The sequence below is a fragment of the Lactuca sativa genome, chromosome 4 (genome assembly GCF_002870075.4).
Source record: "Lactuca sativa cultivar Salinas chromosome 4, Lsat_Salinas_v11, whole genome shotgun sequence".
Taxonomy (NCBI): Eukaryota; Viridiplantae; Streptophyta; class Magnoliopsida; order Asterales; family Asteraceae; genus Lactuca; species Lactuca sativa.
In genome coordinates this window covers 17,129,923-17,141,992 of record NC_056626.2, presented here as the reverse complement: position 1 = coordinate 17,141,992, position 12,070 = coordinate 17,129,923, and the positions used below count along the sequence as shown (strand labels likewise).

Sequence of the window (12,070 nt, the reverse complement as noted above, 5' to 3'; positions counted from 1 at the left end):
GAAGAAATTTGGGCTTAATATTTGAGAGAGAATTGAGAGTATTTTCATTACTGTAGGTGTGAGAATGAAAGTGATTTCCATTATGTGACTTAAATATGAAATAAAAAGTGTTGGGTTATGAAAATTCTAACACTCCTAAGTGTACATGCAACCTTAAATACCTTGGATCTATGTTTTCTCTATTATACAAAAAAAAAATATGAATATTCCTAGGTATTACCCTAACAAGCATACAATCTTTTTGATACTTGGATAATAAACTAGATAGAAACACATACCTTGTTGATGTAGCTTGACTCCATGAAGCTTGAGAGCCTAGTGCCCCAAGTGTGACACCTCAAATGGTTCACACAACATCAAATGCACTTGGAATAACTTAGAGAGAAATGATACACTTCATGAAATCGGCTAGCCCTCACCATTCCTTCATAGTCTCTCATGGTAGCGATTTTGACAAGAATAAGATGCTTTATATAGTGTGTTACAATTAGGGTTACACCATGTAAACCCTAATTGTCATGACCTTTCATTTCCATGATCCATGGGTACAAAAACACCATGGAGCATCATATGGGTTTTAGCCCAACCTGATAATCCATGGAGCATTAGCCCACTATACAAGTATGGATGATTTACACAATCAACCCATGTATTTAATTAGTCTCCTTTTGATCACTTAATTAATTCTAAATTAATTATTGATCAATACTAATTAAATAATCTTATTAATATATTAGAACTTATAATATATTACCAAACCTTAAGTGTTATTTCTCCCATTTTAGTCTATCCAAATGCATGATGCCATGCAACCCAAATGGACCATGCCGAGTCGGGTCAAGTACATACCAAATATAGTTATGGACTTAGACACTAATCCAACAGTCTCCCACTTGGATAAGTGTAAAACTATTATTGAGTATGACTTCAAAAACCAACTGGCAATCGTAGCTCTCAAAAGCCGCTGTCGAACTCTGACCTTTGTCAATGACTTGTCCATTAGATAATGGATCATATATTCCTCCATTCTAGATATCATATGGAACGAGACATGGATTATAAATCATTTTCTCTGTCTATTTGTTGTTTCCTGATTTCCAATTTATGATGACTGACTGATTAAATAGATCAAATCAGTCCTGGCTTGGCCAAGCACTCACACGTGTCATCATTAAATCATCAAGGGGCCCACATATATCACTTTTATCCTGAAGGTAAAAGGAATGGATAAACTTCGACTCATATGGCTTGTTCTACTACTTGTTGAATCATACACAAACACAGATTTTATAACATTGAGTTACCAATGTGTTTTCGTGCGATCAATGTATAACCAACTCATATTAACAACTCATATCTCTAGGTTTGAAGAATATACGATATTACCGTCTCATGATCACTCGTGATAAGATCCATGAAGTGATTCCAATGAGCGTGCGTTGAATCTAATACTCAGAACTTATGAGCACTCATGAGTGTTGTAGCACCACTTTGTCCAACATCTTAGACCTTTACAAGCCAACCCATGACAGTCTTGATTCATATCTACTTCCAACATATGACCGACTGTGGACGGTTTGAATAACTTAGTCATTCAGGAAGAATGACCTAGTTATTCTGGAAGTCAAAACATGCAAAGTGAAACACAAGAATAATCGAATCCAATATGGTCTCAGAACTTATGAATATAAATAAAACACCCTTTATTTATCACCATATTGATTACACATTATTCATTGCAGTTTCAAACTATCAACTTTATACTTGAATTAAAATAATAGTTGTCCCATGCTCCAAGCATGTACACTATGTTTTCTAAACACTAGTCATGCCATATACCAAGTATGCACACTATGTTTGTCTAAACGTTAGTTATGCCATACTCCAAGTATGCATACTAAGTTTGTCTATGATCTTTACTTTGTGAAATAGATCGATTGCACATAACTCCAATGATTCTCATTTCACAGTCCCGAATCCTTACCGCAAATGCAGGAATTCCAAATTCATGCCATTTACCGAAATCTATTAGATTCTAAACTTATATGCATTGATCCTCTTGTAATAATTTTGCAAAAAGTCACAAAGACTTGACAACAAACATTACAGAGCATTCCAAAGGAGATCAAATCCTTGGAGAAACATTAAGTTTCCTAATCTTACACATATTTATTGAACAACTTCCACCTTCCCATATTCCCATTTTGACTATCACTTCTGAACAATAGTTGCCTCTTTTTAGAATATGTCAATATGGTCCTTCCAAAAATTAACACCATACTTCCAATTGTCCTTGAGCAACCAATCTTTGGTAAACCTTAGATTGTCATCGAAAATTGCTTAATCATTTTAGTCATATCCAGTTCTAGACTTTTCCCTTCTTAATGCCCTAGGCATTTGGAAAATTTTAGAAAGGATGAATATTATAGCACATGCAATCGATCCTATATCCGAAGCATATGGGACACGATTCATGATGTCTCACATAAAGACATGATACTAGACCTGTCCTTTTGCTACAATATTTCTATTTGCCAAGTTCTCATAATTCAGATTATGAAAAGGGATGTCGTAATCATAATCAATTTAGAACGCAAATAATAGACCCATATATACAATTTTCTTATGTTGAGCAATTCCAACACAAAATTAAAATATATCATTGACTAAAGATTATTAAAACCTCAATCTAAGCTTTTAGAATTGAAATGAAGTATAATTTCCTCTCCCTTAATTATAGCAAAACAACTTTTGCCCAGTTGAAACCTTTTGTTTTCAATAATTAACATTGATAACTTGCAACCTTTATCATAATTATCATGCTCCCACTAACATGATGATTATTAGCATAACACTTATGCTCCCACTAGCTTTGACATGTACTCAGAAATCTGCTGGACTTCTAGAAATCAATACTTTATTGACTTTCTTACCAAAGTTCAGACTTCTGATACAAGATGTTTTGATAAAAACTTTATCAAAATCATACACCTTTCCTTAGATAGCATGCATGTGTGTCTAAACAATTTCAGAACTATGAAAAGGGATGTCGTAATCATAGTCTCAATTGTTTAGATCTTTTGCCATATGCTTCAAATCTACTTGGTGGAAGTGTTTCCTCACCATCATTTTCATGAATCGGAGAGAAACCTTATGACCCTTAGATTTTATGGTGTATGTGTTCGTATCCATGTGAATTGTTAAAACCATAGTCACAACACAAGGATAATGACAAATCCAAACTCATATGGACTGAACTCAATCTTAATTTCTTGCCACCTAGCAACTCAAGGGCCTACCATTGCTTTCAAGTTGTTATGCAACCAATCGAGAACTCTAACTCATATGCAAAGCCAAATTTAACTGGAATAGGCACAGAAATAGAAATATGTCAATAGGATAGGTTGTAAACCTCACATCGTGTGATAGTGTTAAACTACATGTTTTAATTCTTGAGTAGATCTTCAAATTCTTCTAGGGTCTTTAAGACTCCCACTATCCTCTTGACATATAAGACTATCTTGCCAAATATTCAAGAGATAGTTTGGATTCTTTATCAAGACAAACACTTCACACAATTGGTCTTAGTTGGTCTTTGTTTTGTCCAAAACATCACAACTTACCAATTCCAAATGTACAAGAGTACGATACTTTTACTCTTACATTTGACTAGTGTTTTAAACCTTTCTTTAAGATATGTCACTCAACTTACAGTCTTGGAGTATGACTCTAAGACTTGTTTTGGACCGAAGTATGAATCATCTTCTTGATTTGACCACTTCAACAATTCATAGCTCCTCTTCTTAGCTATCTGATGTGCACAAAAGTACCCACTAATTTTAATATTTATAACCTAACAAACTTAACTAACTATGCACTTATAGGCAGTGTACCTAGTCAGATTATAGTATAGCTTGGGTAAGTTGGGTGTCGATCACAGGGAACGGTGTTACTAATTAATTTACTTACTATTAAATTAACCTAATTATTAACTAGTTTAAAAGGGGTTTTATCTGATTTTACAAGATCAGATGAACTTAAATTCAAATTCAATAAGTAAAAACACACACTCTTGTTTAGTTTGAATCCACTTCTTCCTTATGGCTAGCTAATGATTACAGACTATTAAGTTGGTTTTTAGTTGTATTAGTAATTTAGTTCTAACTTTACTAATAATTAACTAATTCATGTCAAACCATGTATGTTCACACATAATTAAACACAGAACTAATTATGAATGTAAATATTCTATGTAAGATTTGTTATATAAACGCAATTATAGTCACAATACGCGTTCTCTAGCGCAACTAAGCTTTTTTACTCTAATTAGTAACTAAGATTGGTCAATCCTAGCTCTAACAATTTAATGTTCACTAAATCATTAGGTAAACAAATTCATGCAGTTAATGGTCACTAAGCTACACAAAACATGCAATCAATCAATTAGAGAAACAAACAATAGCATGCTAGGTAATACAAATCAAACACAAGCAATTTTTACCATCTAAACTTAATCCATAAAAATTGAGCTATTCATAAGTTGGAAGCTTCATCTAGCTAAACAAGAGTAGCTAGATTCAGCTGCTCATCATAGCAACTAACAAACCTATACAATTTGAAGTAATAGAAAACATGTTCTTAATTAACTAAAATATAGACCTTTATTCTTTTTGGTGTTGAAAACCTTCTTCCAGAACCTTTCTTTCGCTCCAAATCGTCTCATGGAACTCTTTCCTTCAGCCAAAAGGTCCTCTCATTCGTAATGATCAGGAACACTTAAATAGACTCCAAAATCCCACGCCACGTCGTGGCTATCCAGACCACGTCGTGGGCTTCAACTTATCCGTACCGGGCAAGGATTCCTCCGAATCGCGATCTTTATCTTCTAGAATTCACTGGCCACGTCGTGGCTAACTTAGCCACGTCGTGATTTTAGTATCTTTCGTGGATTTATTCTTCTCTTATCTTCCAAGTCTCCCATGTTCTGCATATTGTCACTTTTGGTCCCTTTCTTCGAAAATCCTTTTAATTGACTGAAAATAACAATTTAAAGTCATAAGTACCATTATTATAAACATATTATCAACTTATTAATAAAAATGTACTTAAATATTGCCTAAAAATAGGTATAAATATGGCAATATCAAAATACCCCACACTTAGGCTTTGCTTGCCCTCAAGCAAATTTAAACTTAACTCTTAATTACTAACACCACATAGAACAATCTGAATCTAGCTCAGCCATTATGCCAAGACCTCAACGCATGCATTTGTGTCTAAAATTTTCCTAAAGTACCCCCCATACTTTAAATACTCACAATCTTCATAAACACTCGCCCACTTTTTCCGAACAATGCTCATTTTATGCAACCCTCCGAATCCATCCGCAGAAAACCTCCTTATCCTCAAGGTATTTTTAGTTGAGCAACCTAAGCATACATAATCTAGAATTACAATCTATGATACCACTATGGAGCTCTTTTGGAATTCTTCACTTCTTTGACATTTGATCTTTGATTTCTTTGAATTCACCACCTCTGTTGTTTAATCTCTGGTATCTTCAACTTTTTAATTTCTTGGAATTTTGATCTTTTGATCTTCACTTTGTTTGCTCCAAAATTTTTCAAACTTTTCTCGTAATTCTCTTTTTTTCTCTCTCTCTCTCTCTCTCTCTCTCTCTCTCTCTCTCTTTTTAACATGTACCTCTCTTTTTTCACTCAAAACCTACATGCTTAAGCAAAGGCGTTCAACCTCAACCTTTATCGGTTAATGATAATAATTTTCCTGGATACATATCAGGTTTAGGCTACTAAACATATTGCATCCCTCAAACCAAGCGGGGTTATGTTTTTGTTCCATGATTTCACTAAAATAAGGGAGGCCACAAATGCACTATAACGTGTATTGGCTCAACAAAACATTTGAACTTTCATCGGATCATCCCACATAATACTAGCAATTATAATTCAAATTATTATTACTAGATTCAATTATTAAAAATTTCAATTTTCAAATTTTCAATTTTTACTATCAAATTCTATGATTATCTAGCAATTTACTTTTTCTACCCCTACCCCACACTTATTTCATACAATGCCCTCATTGTATGCATAAAAATAAATCAAAATTAAAGAAAAGGGAGAAAAAGGAACAGACTCCCCTGGGATAGTGGCGTGAGCATCTCCAAAATGTGCATCCTTAATATGGAACTCCAAAAATAGAAACTCTGTGTAGAACTGGGTGAATATGTAAATAAACCACGAACATGACTCGAAACTTCAATTCTTCAAAGTGGGTGCTAGTATGTAGAAATGTGGGAAAGGAAAAACTGATACACGTCGTGGCAGAGAGCACCACGTCGTGATATAAGATGAAAACGCGATCAAAAGGCTGCTTTATTCTTCAAATTTCATTAGCGCCACGACGTGGCGAAAGTAGCCCACGTCGTGGAAACTGGACATCAACAAAAATGCCTTATTTCTTCATGCACCTTAGTAGCTTGACCAATGTATAAATGGTTTAAGACGCTTCTTTGTAAATATAATTCCCAACTGTAACCTCTCTCCTACTAACGTACCCCACACTTATCTTGAATTGTGGGTTCCAACTCACGACTCTAAGCTTCCTTGACTTGACTAGACAAACACGACTCTAAAGTTAACCTTATATGCTCCTCAGAATTCCAATGTTAATCTGAAAAATGGAACAACCCAAAAGAAATAAAAGAGTAACATCATAGTTCAAGAAAGTTTTACATTACAAACCAAATTCAAACATAAAAAAAACTACTTAAAACAAAACAAAATAAAAAGAAAAGAAATGAAAATCAATCATCATCTCCTTGGTCCTCCACTCCACTTGGTCCTGCCCCGTCATTCTGCGGACGCCAAAGCTCTTCGCATGTTGTAAAATAAGGATACTGTGGTGGCATAGAAGGTGGTCGGGTCACACCCAAATGCGAATAAATACCCTCAGTAAGCTGGGTATGATAAATGGCATGCCCCCGGAGATTATCCAAATAAGTTCCCACCCGACTCTGAAAAGGGTCGGTGGGCACTCCCTGTACATATTGTGAAGTAGCACGCTCTCTCTCGACCTCACCTCTAGCTCGCACATTCCGACGCCGCGGTCTGGCTGGTGGTTGCTTCCCTGGCTACGCCTCCTCTTGCTCCTCATCTATCGGCGGTATAATAAAAACGACCCCGACATTCACCACTGCCCGCATAACTCCCAAGACTTGAATGGTCAAATCAGTTTCCGGGAATCGAGCAAGATTCCTCACAAAATCATGGGTCAAAATATGATACGACCTAGCAAGGCGAGTAACCAAATGCCCCCCCGTAATCGGACTCCCGGGCCTAGAATTAGCCGCTTTCTTCCCCACGAACCTCGCCAACATATACGGTAAATCACAGCAAACCCCCAGGGTAATAAGAGTCCACAGATAAAACAAATTGTGAATAGGGACTTTATCGCCATGATGCTTGTGATTTATAGAAAAAGTGATCAGGCGATGTAGAAATCGGAAAACAGGATTCCGAATTTGTGACTCACTCGAGTCACGAGTATTATACTCATGGCTATAAATACCCCGCCAGAACTGAACATCCATAATACCGGGATTAAAATCCCGAACGCATCCAAGTAAGAATGGTATGAAAAACGGAGATTGAGTCTCCACTTCGGTATAAAGCCCCATCCGTCAAGCGAATTCCCGAAGACTACACTCCCTATAAACACCACCCAAACGAAACACGAGTGCCCGGTTGTAAGTAAAATCAATGGTGCGTTCCTCGAAGCATACGGTAGAGAAAAACTCCACCGATAATTCCCGGTATACGGGTTCTTGAATTACAAACAAATTCCTCCACCCGTGACAAGTGAAAGAAAATTGATCCCCTTCGTATGTTTTCGACCAATAGTGTTCCAAATCAACAACCATTCCCACACCACCGAGCCATCCCCAATCGATAATTGGGGCTATCGCAAATTCCCTATTGTATAACCATCCCATCCAATTCTCATAAGTAGTCAACAATGGTCGGGGAATGTTTTGAGGAAACTGATATAAAGGATGTATACTCGCCACATCAATCAGGTTTTCCTCCTGTGGAATAGCTCTTCGTGGTCCCATTTCTGCATACAAAATCAAACCAAAGCAACAAACACATAAAATATTAAAACAAATTAAACTGTCTGTTCAGAAGTCACGACGTGGCCAGGCTCGCCACGTCGTGGACCGCAGTCGCAAACTGTGTATCGATCGGTTACTCTACCTGTGATTTCCACCAAAAATACTGCTTAGGGTTTGTTCCTATGGACATTTAAGGGACATGCAACCTAGAATCAACAACTAGTCTTAACCAATTTCGTGAATCTCATTATTCACATAAAACCTAACCATGAAAATTTAAAATTATAATAAATAACTACAATTGATGGGTAGAACACATACCAAGTAGAGTTAATTGACAAGAACTTGCAAGGAAATTGGAAGCAAATTAAGAATTTAGTTGTGGGGACCTTGTTCCCGTTCGTGCGGCAGTAGCAAATGGGGAATGGGGATTATTGGTCAAAGGGTTTTAAGGAAATGGTCGCCCCGTGACTTTTTAAAGGCCACGTCGTGGCTGGCTATGCCACGTCGTGGACTTTGAAACTGTCATCTATTCCTGTGATTACACTTTTACCACGACGTGGTTGAATCAACCCACGACGTGGCATATGCCTGATCGCTAAATTTTGAAAAATCATACATTTTAACTATCTACTTTGCATTTCATTTATTAATTAAAGTTCCCCACAGCTAATTCTTTACTAAGTATCAGTTATTAGATGATGAGTTGATATCTTTCCTAATTAAAAACTAAAAAAAAAATAAAAGAAAAGAAAATGCAAACCAAGCTCGGGTTGCCTCCCGAGAAGCGCTTCTTTTTCTTGGAGTCTTGAGCTGGACTCCATGCCTTCTACGTTGAATCTTCTGAAGAGTCCACCACTAAGATCTTTTGTTCCTTGAATCGCCTCTTGTAAGCTTGAACTCACCTTTTATATGCCTTCTTTGAATTCTCTTTTTTAGTTTTGCCCTCTTCTTCAAGCTTGCGTTTTGTGCCCTTAGTTTGTTCCTTACACTCTATAGCATCCTCCTCCTCTTTCACCACCGGCTTTGTCACTCTTGAAGTGACCTCCTCTTCATCACTTGTCATCTCCTCATCCTCTTTGCTCACCCAAGAAGGTGGACTCTTGTAAGCTATGACTTCAATCAAATATGGAACAGATGCCCTCGGTTTTGTTCTTTTGACTTGATGAACTGCTTTGATCTCTTCTTCCATAAGCTTTTCCAGTTCTTCTAGTTCATTGTCTTCATTAATTGTGAGCACCTCTTCTTGAACATGATCCTCTTGGAAGTCATCTTGTATTCCAAAAACTTCTTGTTCATCTCCAACCCTCAAAGTGAGCTTAGACTCACGAATATCAACAAGAGCCACAACAGTGTTAAGCAATGGACGACCAAGGATAATTGGGACATCGGGATCTTCCTTCATATCCATCACTATAAAATTGATTGGAAAAACAAATTTTCCAATTTTCACCAAAATATCCTCCACGATGCCCCGGGGTTGTGTAACTGAACGATTCGCCATGTGAATCTTCATTTTTGTAGCCTTCATCTTCTGAATTTTTAATTTTTGATAAAATGAAAAGGGCACCAAATTAATGCTAGCCCCAGAATCGGCTAAAGCATTAACCTTCATTTTATTACCAAACTCACACGGAAGAGTGAGGCGTCCAGGATCCCCATCTTTTCTGGTGTCTCTCCCAACACGGCTTTTGAGGTTTGTTCACTTAGAACCACCTTAGACTGCTTCTTTAATTGCCTGCGAGTGTCTATCAAATCTTGCAGTAATTTCTGATTCTCGGTAGTTTTGGATAAGGACTCGACAAAGGGAGTATTAATCGGGATCCCCTTCACATACTTTACAAACTCTATATGCTCCTTCTCCAGTAGACTAAGTGCAGCTCGGGGTGGAAATGGCAACGGTGGCTTATAAACCGGAACGGGTTCAAAGACTTTTTGATCAGACATGCGCCACGTCGTGGCCAGAGAAGTGCCACGTCGTGGCGAAGCATGTTTCAGCAACCTTTTCACTTTCGAACTTTGACTTTTTTGGTTTTGGATCAGGCTGTTGTGGTTCTTCTTCCAATGCCTCCAGGAACTTAGAGATTGCATCTTCTTCAGTATCGATGGCCATTACATGAGATTGGGTCTTTACTTCGGGATTCTTCGGGGACAATTTTTCATGAACCAGAGTGGCTAGTTGACCAAATTGTACTTCAAGGTTATGGATGGAGGCTTGCTGATTCTTTATTAAAGTTTGTTGTTCTATAATAGCAGAATCAGTGGCATCATGTCTCTTTTTTGAAGCTTCCATAAACTTCATTATAATGGTCTCTAGATCGGGTTTCTTCTCGGCTGGTGGCTGCTGCTTTTAATAAAAGCCTCGACCTGTCTGCCTATACTTCTCTTCTTTTTGCTTCTTATACTCTTCATATGGCGGCCACTCCTTCTTCGGTTTCCTCCAGTCCTCATCAAACTTATCTCCACTAGAGTAGCACACTTGAGCTTTTCCGTTCCCAAACTCATCTACATTGCAGTCCTTGGTCAAGTGTGGACCACTACATCTCTCGCAACCCACTCTTATGGCATGTATTGACTGGTCCATTTGTGTTATCCTTCGATCCAAATTATTCAGCATGGCCATTATAGCTGCTATTTCTTCAGTTTGGGCCCCTCCACCGCCTTTGATTCCATCTTGCCTAGGGTTGTGGTATTCGCGAGAGTGCTTCGCGAATTCTTCAATTAGCTCCTTGACCTCCATTGGATTTTTCTTTGTCAAAGGTCCTTGAGAATCAAGGAGTTGTCTTGTCATAACGTTGACCCCAACATAAAAAATTGACATCTCTTGTTGCACATTTAGATCATGCTGAGGGCAATTTCTGAGCAAGCCCTTGTACCGCTCCCATGCTTCGTATAATGACTCCCCCGGCTGTTGCTCAAAGTTGGCTATTGCCTTCTTGAGTTTGGCTATCTTGGATGGCGGGCAAAACTGGTCTAGGAATTGCTCATGCATTTGAGCCCAAGTGGTAATTGTACCCGGTGGAAGTGCTTTTAACCACTCCTTAGCAGCTCCTTTGAAAGTGATGGGAAGCATCCTAAGCAAGACTGTGTTTCTGTTCACATTTGGGACATTGAAGTAATCCTTAATGTCGTTGACTTCATCTAGATGCTTAAAAGCATCCTCATGATCTTTCCCGAAAAATGGGATGTCCTTCAGTGCAGTCAATATGTGCCCCTTCAACTTGAATATGGCAGTGGCAGGTATTGCAGGTTGGACTAAACCGGGACCCACATCTTCTCGGATCTGCTTCTTGTAAGCTCCCATGGACATCTCTTAAATTGCTGCCATCTCGTTCCTTGGCTCGTTCTCGGGTTCGCTTGTGTGTTCTTCAAATTCCGGCTTGGTATTGGTTTGGACGGGCGTATGATCCAAATGCTAAAGATTGCTGTTGTGCCTCGAGGATGAACTTGACTCTCCTGTCTTCTTTCCCGACTTCCTAGAAAAAGCTGACTTCAATTCTTGTAAGGGCGTCTTTTTCTTGTGAATTGCGACTCGGGATCTTCAAGTGGTGGGACTAAGGGTGTGTTTGAGCTTCTGGTCATGAACTCCTGTAACTCTAACACAATAAAAAAAACATAACATTGAAATAGAAAAATAAATTAAAAACTAAAAACTAAAATATTTTCAGGAACCACGTCGTGGCATGTATCTGGCCACGTCGTGGGCTCTGTGACTGACAGAAAAAAAATATTATAGTTTGCTGAAAAATTAACTTTTTGTGCTTTTTACTTCACAAGAAGGATCGATTAATTTAATGCAAATAAATAAGCTAAAAACTAAGCCGTTCCCCGGCAACGGCGCCAAAAACTTGATGTGCACAAAAGTACCCACTAATTTTAATATTTATAACCTAACAAACTTAACTAACTATGCACTTATAGGCAGTGTACCTAGTC

General features: G+C 37.8%; 1 non-coding gene across 1 annotated transcript; it reads left to right on the top strand.

The window, feature by feature from the left end:
• The first annotated feature begins 10,971 nt into the window (after window positions 1-10,971).
• On the top strand, window positions 10,972-11,078 carry LOC111880728 (small nucleolar RNA R71). Its single transcript, XR_002846560.2, has one exon. It is a non-coding gene; the product is annotated as a small nucleolar RNA R71 (small nucleolar RNA).
• The last annotated feature ends 992 nt before the right edge of the window (window positions 11,079-12,070 follow it).